The following is a 16,365-nucleotide window of genomic DNA, read 5'->3' as shown; positions in this document are numbered from 1 at the left end:
CCAGGGGCACTCTGTCTGTGGTCCCCATGTGCTCAGATGCCATCATGCACTTAGGTTTGGGTCAGCTTAGCTTCCAGCAAGAGGGGTCCTGGTGTAGTGGAGGATCTTGGGGTTGGCGGTCCTAAAACCTGGACCCTAGTCCTAGACCTGCCCCAAACTTGCTGTGAGACCGAGGGCAAGGGCTCTCACTTCTCAGGCTCTCGTTTTCAGACATACCTTGATCTCTATCGTCCTTTTTAGCTGGAAGATTTCACCATAATTAAATACCTACAGGCTAGGGAAGCATCCAGGAATTTCATTCCAGGATCTTTCCCCATTTTAGTCCATGCTGATAATGTGGTATAATAGGGAGGTTCAGGGCTGCCCCTCCCCTAGTTCTTGTTATCTTGAAAAAGTTAGATGATTCAACCTGAAATGTACTTTGAATTATCATAAGAAAATGACCACGACTTGTGACCACCAACTACGAAATCACCAGTGTTCATTAGTACCACTTCTATCATTAATATAAGCAACTGTGGGGTGAGTGGGGACTGGTGATGCTCAGGAGGGGTGGCTGCACTGAGCCCAGCCTGATGGGATGGAAAGAACACAGCCTTTCGAATCTAGCCTTAGGTTCAAGTCCTGGCTCAGCCACCTGTCAAATGTATGACTTGGGGATAGCTACTTTATGCCTTTGAGCCTTGGTTTCCTCATATGCATAATGCAAATAAACAAAGTATTCCGCTGTTAGGTGACAGTTAGATCTCAGCACATAGTGTTTAGAAACATCCATCCTTGCCAGTTCTCATGTTCTCTAGGCAGCAGAGCTGAGGAGGTCATGGGGAGGCACCCAATTCCATTTGTTAGGAGCTGACCCTGCTGGACTGTAGCTGTGGATCACCTGGTTCCCATTAGGAGGTCCATTGTCAAGGGGCAAGCGGTGGTGGAGCGGGTAACTCTCTCATTTCATACGGCATGCAGCTGGGGAACCTGATCTCCATCAGACTAAGACTCGGAGTAGACTTCCCCTTCTGAACTGATGAGTGGCTGGTCAGGGCTGTATTTAGATGGGGACTCAGCCAGGTCAGACATAATTGCTGGCCCGGCATGGGGGTGGGGAGGAGGAGGTATCTCATCCCGGCTGGCCCGTGCCCCTTCTTAGAGGTTGTGTGCGGTGTGGCCAGGGGAAAGCTAGGAGCTTTGTCTGTGTCCACTCAGGTCTCCGTTACAGCAACAAACAGCCCCTAGCATCAAAACATCATTGCCTGTGACCAACAAGCTCAGCAGACAGAGAACCTGGGAGAGGAATCTAGGAGCGTAGAACCCACCGGGGGCAGGGGGCCCCCAGGGAGCAGGCAGTGCAGCCATCAGGGACCTGGGCTTTGCCATCTGAGGGTTGCCACTCCGATTCTAGCTCTGACACTTAATAGCTTGGTCAGGCACTTAACATTTTCCAGCCTCCAAAAGGCTATGCAGATTAAATCACAGAATACAGGTAAAACATTCCACACTCTTCCTGAAGCATCCACACCAAGTAAGTGGCAGCTATCACTACAGTGATGACAACCATGGCCGACTCATTTTTTTGGTTTGCTTCTCCTTCTGGAGATAATGTTCTCCTAAATGAAAAATTCAGCTTGAAACTTAAAGTTCAACTTTAAAGGCTTCCAGATGTGCCCCAGCTGGAAAAGGAGTTTGAACTTGAGAGGGCTTGTGCTGGAACCTCATGATCTTTCTTATTCCTGGCCAACACCCACCCCCCCAACTTTACTGAGTGACCCCCCTCCATGGTCCCCAGGACCACAGCCCCTCTCTATTAAGAGAGCTTGGTTTTACAGCCAGCCTAGTACTTTCCAACCAGTTCCCTGCCTCCTCTCCTCTCCAGCTTTTCTGATAGCCTTTCCTCTGCCTTTGAATAGCAGGGCAGGACGAGGAGGAAGAAAACAAGGGAATTAATTTTATTGCCCACCGCACCCAGAAGAGTGAGGTGAAGCTAGGGTTCTAACCATGTTCTAACCAGGAGATGAAACGAGGTCAGAGTCCCCTACGGCCTCCGGTGTATCCTGCTTTTCTCCCCTGACCTCTGTTCACAGGCATCATCAGAAGTCGGCTGTGGGGCTGGGACAGGAAACCGTGCTGGCTCCAGGCCAGACACAAGCGGCCGTGCTGTGTGCTGGCATGTGGGTTCACTTGTCAGCATGGCACGCCTGGCGGGCCAGGGGCCGGCAGCGAGGCCCAGCGTGGTGGTATCGGCACATAGTCCAGCAGACCCTGCTGTGACAGGGATGCGAGGATGCGGTCTCCAGACATGATTCAACACGGGGCGTTTGCTGAGTTTGCAAATGAACCGCCAGGACGCAGGACAGACGCCGCAGCCAGGAAACAAAATGTGACAATTTAGGGCAGGTAGCGTGCCATCAGCAGAATTCACTTACAGAAGCTTTTCTCCTCCATTAAGTCTGCTTGGGATGCTGCTGTGAATGTAGCCTGACCTGGACGAGAATCTGGGGGACGCCAGGGGCTGCTTTTGGTTGTACGACTCCCTTTGCAAGTGACCCATCTCGACATTTGTTGAGAGTGGACTGCCCTCCGGAAACCTTACAACTCACAGGGAGAATCCGGGGACAGAGTAAGTGCTAGGGAGGAGGGGCAGGCAGGGAAGTGGGGTCTAGGCTAAGCGACTCAAACCTATGCTGCACATTGGAATCAACTGTAGAGCTTTCAGAAAATGCTGGTGCCCTGGCCAAGCTCAGACCAGCAAAATCAGAATTTCCAGGAGCTGGGCACCTGTACTGTCTCAAAGCACTATACTCCTCTCATCCTCCACCAATGACCCCAATGATGGGCTGGGTTTGGGACAACTGGCTTTGGCCATGGGAGAAGAGGAGTGGGGATCCAAGGATGATGTATTTCTGCCCTGGAGTCTGAGAGATGCAGACAGTCTAAGGCTCCCGGAGCACGGGGACAGGTGGAATGGTCATCACATAATACCAGACCCCTGTACTTGGCTTCACAATTTATAAAGCAATTCCACAGGCATGATTGCATGTGACCCCCACCACAACCTGGCGAGGGAGCCAGGTCAGGGATGACAGTCTCCATTTTACAGCTGAGGACACAGGCTGGAGGAGGTTAAGTGTTTTGCTCAAGGTCATGCAGCCAGGGAGTGGCAGAGCTGGGACTCTTCTGAGTGCATGGCCTCTGACTGCTCCAGAGCTGGTACAGCCTCCCTCCTCCACTGGAATCTCCTCTCTTGCATGGGCCAAGTGGCCATAACTCCCCTGTGAAGAGCAGCAGCAAATGCCTGAACCAGCTCCAAACATCATGGAAATTGATGAAGGCAGAATCGGGTTGAAGGTCTCATTTAAATATCTCTTAGAATCGTTCTTTGGCCAGCTCGTTTCCATGGCAAGATTTGTCTCAACAGACACGACTCACGTTGCCAAATAAGGCTTCTATCATCTCAGGCTGGGCAGGATGTGAGACCATCTCTCCGTGCGGTACGATGTCATCCTGGCAGGAGCGGGGAGGGTATGGTATGCCTGGCTTCGTGAGACCTTACCAAGTATGGAATTGTTTCACTGGCTCCGGGGGCTGCAGATTTCAGAACTGGCCCATGTCCTGAGGCGGCTGCCTTCCAGGACTTGGTCAGGAATCCACATCCTGTCTTGTGGCCCAGTGTATGGTCTAGGGGCTTGGAGCAGCCTGGGCCCACCAATTGGCCAACACACCAAGATAACCTAAACTTCATGCTGCTTGCAGCATGGTAGGACTGGGTGGGCAGCCTGTTCTGACCCAGAGTCGCTCTCAGTTGCTCAGTTGTGGCCCTAGAGCTGTGAGGGGACACTGTGGACTGGTTTTCCTGGGCTGTGCTCTGAGTGGTCTTCCCAGCTGTGCTGAGGGATAAGTCTGACCCTGCAGGCTCTCTGGAGATGGCGACCCCTGTACTGGACTTCTGTGCTGTTCAGCTGGTCCTGTCAACTCTGCTTCTTCAACAGAGGACAGATCCAGTGGAACCATAAACACCCATGGGCATCCTCGCCAGCACAGGCTTCATGAATCTCCCTCTAGGGGTGGAGGGGACAGTTGGAGAGGAGAGCATTTAAGGCAGAAAAGCTGATGAGAAAGCTCCCCTACAGAGGTCCCAAGTAGTCCCTGCAAGAGCCCTGGCCCTCACATCCTGTTCAGGAGACTCAGCAAAGCCTGGAGGGTCGCCCCACCCTGCTGCTTCTCTGTCTATGGCTCCAAGGAGTGAAGGGAAGAGGCAAACAGCGCAAACCAAAGAACATCATGTCCAAGGAAGGAAGGCTGAGAACGAAGGCTGGCACCAGTAATGCCACAGAGGAAAATGGGCAGCTCCTCCCTGACGGCTCCTCCCACCACAACACTACCCCCCGCCCCAGTTTGATTCTCCCTCTTTTTCTCCCTTTCACTCTTTCTCAGAAATTGCCTGGCAGGATCGCTCACTCACACTTCTGCGTGAATGAGCTCTCCGTAGTGGTGGCTGCCAAAGGCCGGGTTCTGGGAGCAGGGTGGGGGCAGGAGTGAGAGCCCTGTGTTCTCGATGAACCCAGAGTGGGGGACCCTGCCTGACCACAGTCTCCGCCTTTGGAAACCACTTTTTCTCCCATCTCCTCCTCCCTCTTCCCTACGACTAGTCTCCCGGTGCCTCTCACGTGCACGACTGCATGAGCTGAAGGTTGGACATCTTGCGATGCTTCTACCCACACCCACCCAGAGCACAGCTGCAAGGAAGCACACAGGGAGATGAATAAGGTGCCCGTAACAGCTCAGCTTGGCTGCTCAGACCCGGCACAAGGAGCAGAGAGAATCCCAGCGTCGGGTGATACCTTCAGGCCACCGAATCCTGCCATCAGTTTGAAGCAAGCACACATTGCAGTCAGTTACTCAATGTGTTTGCCAGCTACATCCAGTTCGGAGGAGAAATGATAAGAGCTGTACACATCATTAAATGTAATCAGACGCGACGTATGAAGGAGTTGGACGCAGAATTGAACTATGCTCATCTGTGCTGGTGCCCTAATTCATTGCTCATGTACCGTGATAATCAACTTATGGTTACAAAAACAAAGGACGGGGGGCATTCCTTACATTTCTCCGGTTACTTAGCCTTTTAAAGAGGCCCCTCCTCCATTGCTAGCAGACAGACATGGAGCCCCTCCTGAGTGCAGGGCGTGGGCTGGACACCTGCGGGGTGAGGTGCGTTCTCCCAAGGTGCTTCTGCCAACCTGGACTCATTGAAGTCTTTGCACCTGGGTCTTGGGTCTTCCCCCTACAGTGGGTGGTAGTCCACCTGAAGAACTAGACCTGCACGTGGATGTTTATAGTGGCTTTAGTCATAACTGTCAACATCTGGAAGTACCCAAGATGTCCTCCAGTAGCTGAATGGCTAAATAAACTGTGGTACATCCAGACCAATGGCATATTATTTGGTGCTAAAAAGAAATGAGCTATCAAGCCATGAAAAGACATGGAGGAAGCCTAAATGTATTTTACCAAGTGAAAGAAGCCAATCTGAAAAGTCCACATACTGTCTGATCCCAGCTATATGGCATTTCTGGAAAAGGAAGAACTATGGAGACAGTAAAAAGATCAGTGGTTGCCGGGAGTCAGTGGGGAGGGAGGAATGAGTAGGTGCAGCACAGGGATTTTCAGGGCAGGGAAAATATTCCTTATGATACGATAATGGCAGTTACATGTCACTAGACATTTGTCAAAACCCAAAGAATGTACAGCAACAAGCGTGTACCCTAATGTAAACTCTGGGCTTTGGGTGATAATGATGTATCAATGTAGGTTCGTTGATTGTAACAAATGGACCACTCTGGTGGGGGATATTGATAGTCGGGGAGGCTGTTTGAAAGGAGAGAAGAATAGGCGATATGGGGAAAGTTTCTATACTTTCTGCTAATTTAGCTGTGAACCTAAAGTTGCTCTAAAAAATAAATTCTATTTAAAAAAACATACTAAACTAGGAAAAGAGGCAATATACTACTCTTCTGTCGCTTTTAAAAAGAATATGCCCATGGTCACGAAAACTTCCCTGCTGTCTTATCCACGCCCAAGGGGACAGGGGAGTAGGAGCAGCAGGGGACACGCTGTCACAAGAGCCATCGGGAAGCTGCACTGGCTGAGGGGCCTGGTACGAAGAGCCAGGGGAGGGGAGGACTCAGAGCCCTGTGGCTGTGATGCCCTGTGATGGGCTGGAAGGGAACACGTTGCTTAGTGGACTCTGACAATGGACGTGGACTCACCTTCTCTCTCTCAATGGGCCTTCGCTGGAGGGAATGGTCCAGAGCAGGGTGCACATGTGGTAGTGTCAGCAGCACTGGCCAACTCTCCCAGATGTGCCAGATTTGTGTTCCTGAATAGGCAGGCACACTCACATCATCTATAAATGAGCTTCTGCCACTCCCAGTGTCACAAATTCCCTGCCTGAGGAATGACCCTGGGCTGGACACATGGCAGCCGAGTGTGTCTCCACCATCTACAGGAGAGCACTCAGGTCTTTCAATAAACAGTCCCCACGTAGCCTCTAGGCACCGGACTATGAGATAAGGACCGAATGGGCACAGGCCCACAGGACGCAGGCAGCTGCTGACTGACAAGAGCTGACCTCTAAAGGAAACAGTCCCAGATGGGGACTGAATACATCCTCTGGGCGGCAGCAGTCCTGCCCGAGCACATGAGACATGGCTCCCATGACGAATCCCCTTGGTTCTGTGTCCTTGTGCAGTGAACAACCTACAGCACAGAACATCAAGGCTCTGTGAGAGTGTGCACAAACCGTCTCCCAGGGAAATAAGTATATCCCAGGGATCCAGGGGACCCAGGTTGAATCCCAGCTCTGACTTATCCGACCATCTGAGACTGGCCAAACAGGTCAACCTCTCAGGGCTGCTGTTTGCTCACCTGGAAAATGAGAGGTTCCTTCCTGTTCTAACAATCTAAGACATATGGAAAATTGAGAGCACATTTCCCTTCCTTTCCCTAGATGGCCTCCCTCTCCCCTCTTGAACTTGACCGGGTCCTTCCAGACCAGGCTAAAACTGAAAATCAATTTTAATTATAAAAATCCGTTTACTGTACCAATAAATCATCCTGGCCCTGACTTGGCTGTGGGGAGAAAGCTACACCTGGCGCAGGGCTAATAAGTCACTCTCTCCCTCTGCCTCACTGCACCGGGCCGCCCCCACCACTCCTGCTCCCATATTCATCTCCGTCATTAGGCTGTGGATTATTAATGATGCCCTGGGTGGAGGGACGGGAGCTGAGATGCTCTGAAACACATGGTGTCGGTTGTAACTTGATTTCCAGCCGACCCCTTGACAGGAGATCCTGATGGGCTTTCTCTTCCTTCCCAGCGGCTGGCGGGGAGACGATGCATAATGGGGGGCGGGACTGTCCTTTGAGGTGGCTCTGTGTCCAGGGGCCTGAAATAGGCAGCGGCATAGACAAACGGGGAGAGACAGCACAGCGTATCTATATATCAGGTTCCCAGGGCTGTGAGTCTTTTAAATTAATTAACTGATCAATTACTATTGCAGTTAGTTACCTCTTATGTACATTAACGAGAGAGGGACCATCTGCTTCAGATGGCCACGTGGGGGCAAGGGAGAGACCCCGTCTTGACGTGAGCTCTATAGCACACTCGGGAAGGAAGGTAAAAGTGACTGGGTATAATGAGGGTCAGAACATCAGGGGGCTGTTAAGCCTTAGACATCGCCTGTCATCTGAGACCCACCCCGACTAAGGTCAAGGGTTCAAGTCCACACACCTCTGTGTGACACTGCAACCCCCGACTCGGACGGAGACGGGAAGGGCAGTCAGCAAACAACAGTTGGCTCTCGGAAACAAGTCCTTTCAGCAGTGGGACCAGCGCCTCACTTCCTTCACGGGGAGCGGCTCAACCCCAGGCCCCAGTCAAGCTTGGGTCCCTGGGCCGTTCATGCAGTCGGCACAGGAGCACTGGGGAAAATGGCACGTCCAGAGGGGAGGGGGAGGGTGAACTTCCCCTCTGGGTACCTGGGCTTTCACGTCCTCCCTGCCAGGCATCTAGACAGGAGGGATGTGAAACAGGGGGCCGGCGTGGAAGGGAGGCTTGGGTGGCTGACCCGCCGCAGGACTGACCGAGGCGAATGCGTCCCGGTCACCTGATTCACTGCCCTCCTGGCACAGGTTTACCAGGAAGTGGGCACCTACAGCATGTTCAACTGGCCAGACCACAGCCACCCAGCGCATCACAGTGAGCAGGCTGGGGCCGCTCTACCTGCTACTTACAGATCTGTGCCCTCAGGCAGGTAACGCAGTAACTTAGAAACTCTGAGCCTGAGTTTCTTCACTATAAAATGGGGGTTCTGGTCCTGCCTCAGTTGCTATGAGAGATTTGCACATAGCAGGTCTCGTTTGGAATGTTTTACTACTCATCAGCATCTCTTCCGAAAGAGGTAACACTCAAGGCCTCCCAAACTGGCTGCTTGCTGGCGTTGATTTTGTGGGACGGGAAATTAAAAGGGACACCCCAAATGAGAATTTAGAATTGTTTCTAGAGTCATTGCAGAGGCATTTAAAATTTAAATGGGACTTAAAATTTAAAATTGGATTTCACACTAACTGTGCCACATGTCAGCTGTGTGACTTTTGAGAAGTCATTTAACCTTTCTCATCTGTTACATAAAGATAATGATGGTAACTTCAAAGCATCGCTGGGCAGGTTCAATGAGGTATTGTGTGGAAAGGCACCGTGGAGATGGCAAGTACTAAACAGATCCATGATATCATTTCATTTGCTACCACTGTCCCATTAGCAAAGATAATTTAGAGTTCGCCTGTATCAAGCTTTCTAGGGAGCATAAATGATAGTCACTATTAACTTCTTGATTCAGTTCTTTCACTACCTTCCATTAAGGCACCAGAAGAGAAATCATTTTTCTTTTTTCATTCACTCATCATCATTTCATATATCCTGCTACACTGAGATGCAAGACTGAGGAGACAAGAACATGATAGAAAAAAAAAAAAAAAAGAAAGAAAGAACAAAAATGAAAGAAGAAAAAGCAACTAAGCTCAGACATAGATCCCTAAGCTGAAGAGTCAGTTTAATTAAACTGAAAGCTCTGGTGCTTATGGTAATTATTAAGAAATCCATATCCCATCAGAACCCCCTTCTCTGGAGTTTGCTCCCTCTACTTTCTACTGGGCACTAAAATCGCTTCTATCTTTGGGCAGATACAGCTCCAGAGCCCAGAGATCACTGTAGGGAGACTGTCTAGTGTGGGGCTTGGGTAGAAGCAGCAAACAATTTGGTCCCAACCTGACCTCGTCCTTGAATTTCCCTGACTTGGACCTCACTCGTTCCTTCTGCAAAAGGGCCACGTGAGTCCTCTCCTAGGGCTGGTGATCAGGGACACGTAAAGTAGGTAACCCTCATTCTTGGAGCCCTTCTACTGCTCTGCTCTCTGCAAGGGAGTTGGGTTTCTAACACGATCCAAACCACTGACCCTGCTGGGTTCCTGATGTCCCTGAGCCACTTCCACCTGTTTGGGGGGGCACCAGTTGGCTATAAGAAATGCCTGGTCTGTCTCTTCTGATGCCAGCATAGCAGCTGGATCCCAGAAGTAAATAGCGGGGGCAGCAGGGGACAGTTTGATAAAGTGGAAAAAGCCCCGAAGAGACTTAGGTTTGGGTCCCAACCACACCATTTTCTAGGTTCATAACTTTGGGAAGCCCCACTTACTGATTGTGAATTGTGCTTAGGGGTCAGCTGAGTCTTGCCTAATTCAGGCATAAATATGTGTATTCTAAAGCATCTAGATTAAAATGGATGGATGGAGTCCATATGCTTAAAATAATATTTTGCTTATCAATGATCAATTATTAAGCATTTATTGGATCTTTATCCCAGGCTAAGTACCGTGTTACAATTGATCACGTCAGGCACGAAGGCATCTTAAAAATCAAAGAGAAGCCTTTGGAGCCATTATTCATTCTGGGATGGTCAATTGGCATCACGAATTGATTAATTAAGAATAGGGCAGCAATATGCTACGTAAGAAGGACTGGAGAGCAGGAAAAAGCAATAAGCCAGGATTGGGGTCATTTTCAGTTGTGGGCAAAGAAGTGAGTCAGGATAGGGCAGAGGAGATCTATGTGGTCCTCCCTGGGTGGGATCTCTGACTCCCAGCATAAACATCCTGGGGCAAGTGTACACAGGTCCTGGCTGGTAGACATGTGAGTTGGACGGCCCTTGAGGAACAAGACATAGTTGCAAGTGCTGTGCACCATGATCCTGCCAGGCTACGCACACGGGCATGAATGTCCTGGGCAACCAACAAAAGGCAATGAGCCAGAGCAGGATGGAGGGCCCAGAGAGCCTGGGAAATCCTTAGACCACATGCTCACATGCTTGTTAGTGAAAAACAGGGTACACGGAGACACACAGAGGTCCTAACGATAGCATGGAAAAGGATGAAATGAGAATAAGGAAAAAAATTCATTAGAAAGAGGGGAGGTCTTACATGGCTCAAAGTCAAGAACGACTTGACTCAATATCAACGTGGGGCTCAGCAGACCTCAGATGTCATGATGTAGCCCTGCTTCCCGAAGTCTGCTGGGCTGGAACTCAAAACGAATCCAGCTCAAGGGAAAGAGTGAGTAAGTGTGTGTATGAGAGAGAGAGAATCAGGGGTGGGGGTTAGACTTTTAAATTCCATCACAGCCAATTATCACAGCTATGTCCATTTTCCCAGCCTGCCAGACAGAGTCAAAAACTATGTGCATCTGACATCTCCAACGTTTGAAAACATTACTGTGAAGTTGGAAGTTTCTGGCGTCTTTTGATTAAACATTGTGCTAGGTAATGACTGTTTTACTTGTTACGCTTTTTTGCCCCCTTTAAATTACTGATTGTTGTCTGACATTAGGGCCCCATTTGCTTTTATTAAATTAGCAAGCCTACAAAACTCTTAATGAATTGAAGCTCATCAAATGTTTGGAAACGAATAGCAGTCTTAAGATTCTCTCCCTCCTAATGCATCCCTGTGTGAAATGTCTCACTTTCCCAAACACTCACTTGGGTTCAGACAGCTGCACAGAGGGAATCAGGTTTTGATCCTCAGCCCACCTGAAGCAATAGGGCGTCAGCTGCCCAAGGAAGCACAAGAACTTGAGTGCCTGGATGGTTCCTCCAATGGGCAATGTGCTGTCCTTCTGCGTAAGCACTGGCTCTCTGGCTACATCAAGTGATTCCTACTTTCCTTCTGAGGGTGCCTTGAGAACTCTGATGCATTTGAAGACATTTACTAGGGTGCAGTCTGTGGTCATCATACAGACTTAATTCCCCTTTTAGGGCAACCTGACTGGTCTGCAAAGGGCTGAAACTTGTACATGGGCCATGCTGCCTGTTAGCTAACTGTGAGCTAATGGGATGGGGATCCTGGAACCCAGTGTCCTGTCTTCTCTGGACATTGTTTCTTTCCTGATGCCATTCTCATCCAGGACATTTACAGAGGTTCCTATCGAGATCCTCAGCTTTGCAAAGGAGGGGGAATCCTGAAACCATCACAGGACTTGGGGTCCAGTGAATAGCACAACACCCAATTAGGGAGCATCCAGGGGAAAACTCTATACTGCCTCTTACCCTACAAGTTAGAAAAGATAATCAGGTGGCTGGGCAACACCGCCCAAAGTTCAGTCAGGGGTTTACCCTCGGAATGGTGTTGCTAGGTGAGCTCCGTGTGTGCCTTCAGGAGAAGTGAGAGGAAGGCAAAGGGATAATGTGCACAGCGCAAGGGAAACACTTTTCTCTCTGGCCACCAACTACTCCCCAGCTAGCCTTGGACCACCACAGAGTCTCAAAGCCAGGCATCCCTGGACAGGTGTGATGGGACACAGAGGTATGCCTGGCCCACTGAGGCTTCGCCCTGAGAGGAGCTCTGCTCTTGACTTAACTCTGTCTCCCAGCTGCTCATGAGTCCAGACACACAACCCAAAATGTCTCTGGTGAAGACTTTTCAGGTGGGTCCACCTACTGTTAGGACTACTTGGCATAGTTAGGAAACACCTGGCAGTCTTTGGGAACAAGGCTAGACACTTCATGTTATGGTTCCATGTGTAGGTCTTTTTAAAATGTAGAGCTCTGCCATTAGCTTGTTACAGGATACAAGTACCTTAGCACTCTGATCCACAGGATGAGAAAAATGGCTCCTTATATGTACTTGGAAAACAGTACACACTGTAGAACAAATAACACTTCAACCCGGAAGGAGGTTGCTACAAATCTTCACTGTCATTGGGCAAAGAAAAGAACTTGCAGGACTTCTGCCCATGTCTGAAAGCCAAATCCTGGCCTCCCTGCTCTCTGGCCATCAAGAGTTAACTCCACTTGGCTCTGAAGCACGGGCTGCCACCCAGAACAAGGAGCTGGGCAATGGAGAATCCTGCCAGGACCAGCATTGATTGGCTTGCGTGATTAGTTGGTTAATTGAATATCACTGCTTTCTAATATAATTAAAACAAGATAAATACTGGGGCTTCGTCCCATAAGCAAGTGCCATTAGTGATCACGGTGCACACCCTGATTAAAAATGCAATCGACTGGGAGGATAATTTATGAACTTGCCAGCCTCTAGTACCACTCCATGGTTTGTGGGGCCTAGAGATACGATGTGGCTGGCATGGGACTCCCTAACCTGCCATGACTGCCCTGGTCTCCTGGTGAAAAAAAAATTATTACACAGGCAAATATATGGGGTGGTGTCTCCTTGCAGGCAGGCCCCCTCTGTGCTGGCCATGATCCTTTGTAAAGTAGCAGAGAGGGATGCCTACACTACCATGGGACTGTCATGACCATCTTCTCCTTTGCTTCCCTTCCCTCAATCCCAACTGTAATACTGCTTCCCAGCCCACTCTCTGTAATCCTTTGTTTCATCAGGCTATTCATGAAGTTTGAAAATGTGTTTGAATCACTGATCTGATCATGAAATACTTATGAAGAATTACTTGAAGCAAAGCAAGTGTAGCTACTGGAAGGGACACATAACTTACTTGGGGGCTGAAAGGACCGATCCACAGGCTGCTAAGAGAAGTAGCTATATGCCCTGTGCTGTTGGCCGCATATGCACAGCGCAGGAGTCTGTGGAATAACCCACTTTCACTGACCATCCCGTACAGCAGGTTCCTCCAGGGAGAGGAAGGCTGCCAGACCTAGTGCAGCAAAGGTCTCAGCCCTCTTCTCTGGGATGTCACCTGTTGCTTCCTCAGTCAACTGAGGCACGTGTTTTGGCATGTCACCTGCCGGCCTGGCTGGTGAATGTGTGGTAGAGGAGCATTATGCCACCTTTCCTGAGTCACTCCTACTGATGTCTCAGCTGTCCCTGCTTGTAGCAAAGGGAGAAATCCTTCACTGAGAGCTGGTGAGGGTCTTGGTGAGATGCAATTGGTAAAGCACTTGGAGTACCTCCAAGGAAGGTGCTATATAAATACAAGGTGTTATTATTCTATTAGCTTATGTTCTTAATTTTTGGAATGTGTCCAGATGTGCCAACTGGTGAGCAAACATTACAGATTGGAAGGAGTTGAAGAATGCTGTTGCTGATGCCTAGAGCAGAACACAACATCGGCTCTGCCTCAGAACTGGGCAGTGTTCTCATGAGAGGTTAGATGTGTTTGAAAAAGCCAGTACGATCTGAAGGTGCAGGTGCAGCCCTATTGTAGAAATAACAAAACACTGACCTGGTGATATGACTCTGATACTTTTTTTTTTCCTGCCAAAAAAAGGCGTTTTTTTTTTTTTTTTTTTTTTTTTTTTTTTGCCAACTGTTGCCATTCCAAAAACATGTCCCTTTACTGGCTTTAATTTATTTTTATTTTTTCTGAGAGTGGTTTCATCTTGTTGTCCTTTTCTTTTCCCTGAGATGCTGCCAGGTTTGGATGAAAAGGGGACAAACTGCTGGGATGTCTGATATTTCTATCACATGAGAGAAGAGAAAGGAATGAGGCAAATAGGGAGGCCTGCAGAGGGTAGCAGGAGCTGCCCTTGGTGCATGATGGGAAGTCAGGGCTGAGCCCCCCACCCTTTAATGGGAATCACAAAGAAACGTGCTCGAGGGGTTGACAGGAATAATCTAGTACACCAGCACGCTCAGAAATCCATTCTGTTCACCTTTAGGTTTTCTAAAAGCTGAACTCATCTCCCTAAATGCTTATTTGGAGAGAAAATATTACCTGTAAAGAGATATGTATACACAGAGAAATGAAGACATATGTCTACCTACAGTTTTGTTATTACCTTGCCATAAAATAAATGTTTATTAATTTCCATGCCACATATGGAGGGAGCTGCCACATGTGAATTTCTTTCATCAGTAATTGCTGTGCCTGTGACTCCTTAAGTTGTGTGTACCACGGAGATGGTTTCCAAATAAGAGCCTGGAGAGAGGGACAGATTCACAGATGATAGAAAAAAATGTCTAGAAATTATAGACCGATTGAGGTCAGCAAGAAACAAGTTATTCAATATATCCCCTGGGGGTTAGAGCCAGACTTTGCCCCCATGGTTCCAAAATTACTCGACAGTTTCATTAGGGTGAAAGGTAGTGTAACCTCACAAGTGCAGAGAATAGTGGTTGTCACTTAAAATGTAGATGGATTTGTCAACAAAACACTTAGGATGGAATTTTGACGCTCTGTGCTTTCCTGCTCATCAAAGAAGTTGCTCAAATTTGTGGCACAGAGGAATGGGAGTAAGGAGGATTTTACCTGCAATATTTGACTGTGTGTATGTCTATACTTATATATAAATTCAGGAAATCAGTACTGCTAAGAAACCTGATACCCAGGCAGAATCATTTACATTGTAAGGGAGCTGTCCTCAACTTCTGGTGCTGAAATATAGAGCCACCAATTTTATCCTATGAAGTGCCTCCACAATATGAAGGAATGCTTTTTTCCTGGCACTGAGTAGAGTTGCTGCTCAACCATCCTTGACCAATGTAAAGCTAAAAAGTACTTATGCCATAGCTAGAGGATGAAGTTTTAGGGAATATATTCTGGGAAAATATTCTTTGGAACTTTTCAATGTGGTAGAAATGAGTAGTGCTCACTCATGTCTGGTTCTTTCCTTCCTAGGCACATAAAAACTGAACTTTCCAGCCTCCTTGCAGTTATGTGGGCCCATGTGTCTAATTCTGGTCAGTCTGGTATGAGACGTGATATGTGTAACTACTGTGCCAAAGCACTTAAGGTATGTAACCACCCAGCTCTCTTTTCTCTGCAGCAACAATGATATAGACCGTGCCTGATATAGCAGAGGCAAGATGGAATTGGCCTCTATCCCCAAGTTCCCATTTGGAAAGGATCTTCTCTGGAGAGTTGCTGGGATTTGAATAAATGAGAAATAAAATGTAATGTGTCAAGTCTCTGAAATTTTGAAGCTTATCCTATTCTACCCCATTTTAATTGATACACTTAGCCATTTTGGTGTCTTAAAACAAAGACTACCACAATAAACTTCATGCTGCTACCAAAGACATCAAATAAATACACCAGGAAGAAATGTAGTGTAGTTTGTTCACTTGGACAAAAAATGAAATATACTTGACAATGTTCCCAAGTTGGTTTGTTTGGGAAAGCTATGGAAAAAAAAAATGTTTCCAAAGGCCGAGGTTTCTACTTGGTATAGAAGTATATTTCTGAACTTCCTTTTAAAATCGTGAAAGAATCTATGTTGGATTTATGATGACCAGAGTTCTACAATGTATGAAGAAGCCAAGTTAAGGTCAACACCACTGCCATGAAATGATGGATGTAACCATCAAGCAGAGGTCAAAGAGGATGAGAACTGAACAGAGACCATGGGACTTGGTCAAGAGGCAATCACAGGCTACCTTTTTAAGAGAGTAGTTTCATTGGAAAAGCCAGATTTCTGAGGATTGAGGAAAGAACTAGCAGTGAAAAAATGAAAAAAGAAAGTCTAAACTACAGACTCAAAGTACTTGTGGCAAAGGGAGGAAACAGGATGGTAGTTAAAAGGAAAAAAGCAAAACTTGAGTTGATGAAGGTGGAAGAATAAGATGACAAGAAGAAATGGAAGATAAAAAAATGTGTATAGAAAATCCCTTGTATATTTGAAGAGGGTAGGATTCAGAGAATAGGTAGAAGACACTTGTTACAAAGAGAGGGAAAACATGGAAGTTTGGAAGGGCTTTCCTTCTGTACTTCTTATTTCTTATTTGAGTCCATGGCATCATCATACAACTAGTTTCTGAGAGCTAGGTGGCTAAGAACCCCAGGAATCATCTTAAACCCCTTTATCTCCTTCAGCCTCCCCTACGTGCTGTTATCACCAAGGCTGTTTAACCTCCT

At 48.0% G+C, this 16,365-nt stretch overlaps 1 protein-coding gene across 4 annotated transcripts in view; it reads right to left on the bottom strand.

Moving 5' to 3' along the window:
* Positions 1-16,365, bottom strand: part of PLXNA4 (plexin A4) — a 565,291-nt gene that overhangs the window by 115,759 nt on the left and 433,167 nt on the right. The gene's annotated exons all lie outside the window — the stretch shown is intronic.

The sequence above is a fragment of the Camelus dromedarius genome, chromosome 7 (genome assembly GCF_036321535.1).
Source record: "Camelus dromedarius isolate mCamDro1 chromosome 7, mCamDro1.pat, whole genome shotgun sequence".
In the NCBI taxonomy this organism is placed as follows: domain Eukaryota; kingdom Metazoa; phylum Chordata; class Mammalia; order Artiodactyla; family Camelidae; genus Camelus; species Camelus dromedarius.
This window is presented reverse-complemented; position numbering and strand designations above follow the sequence as displayed.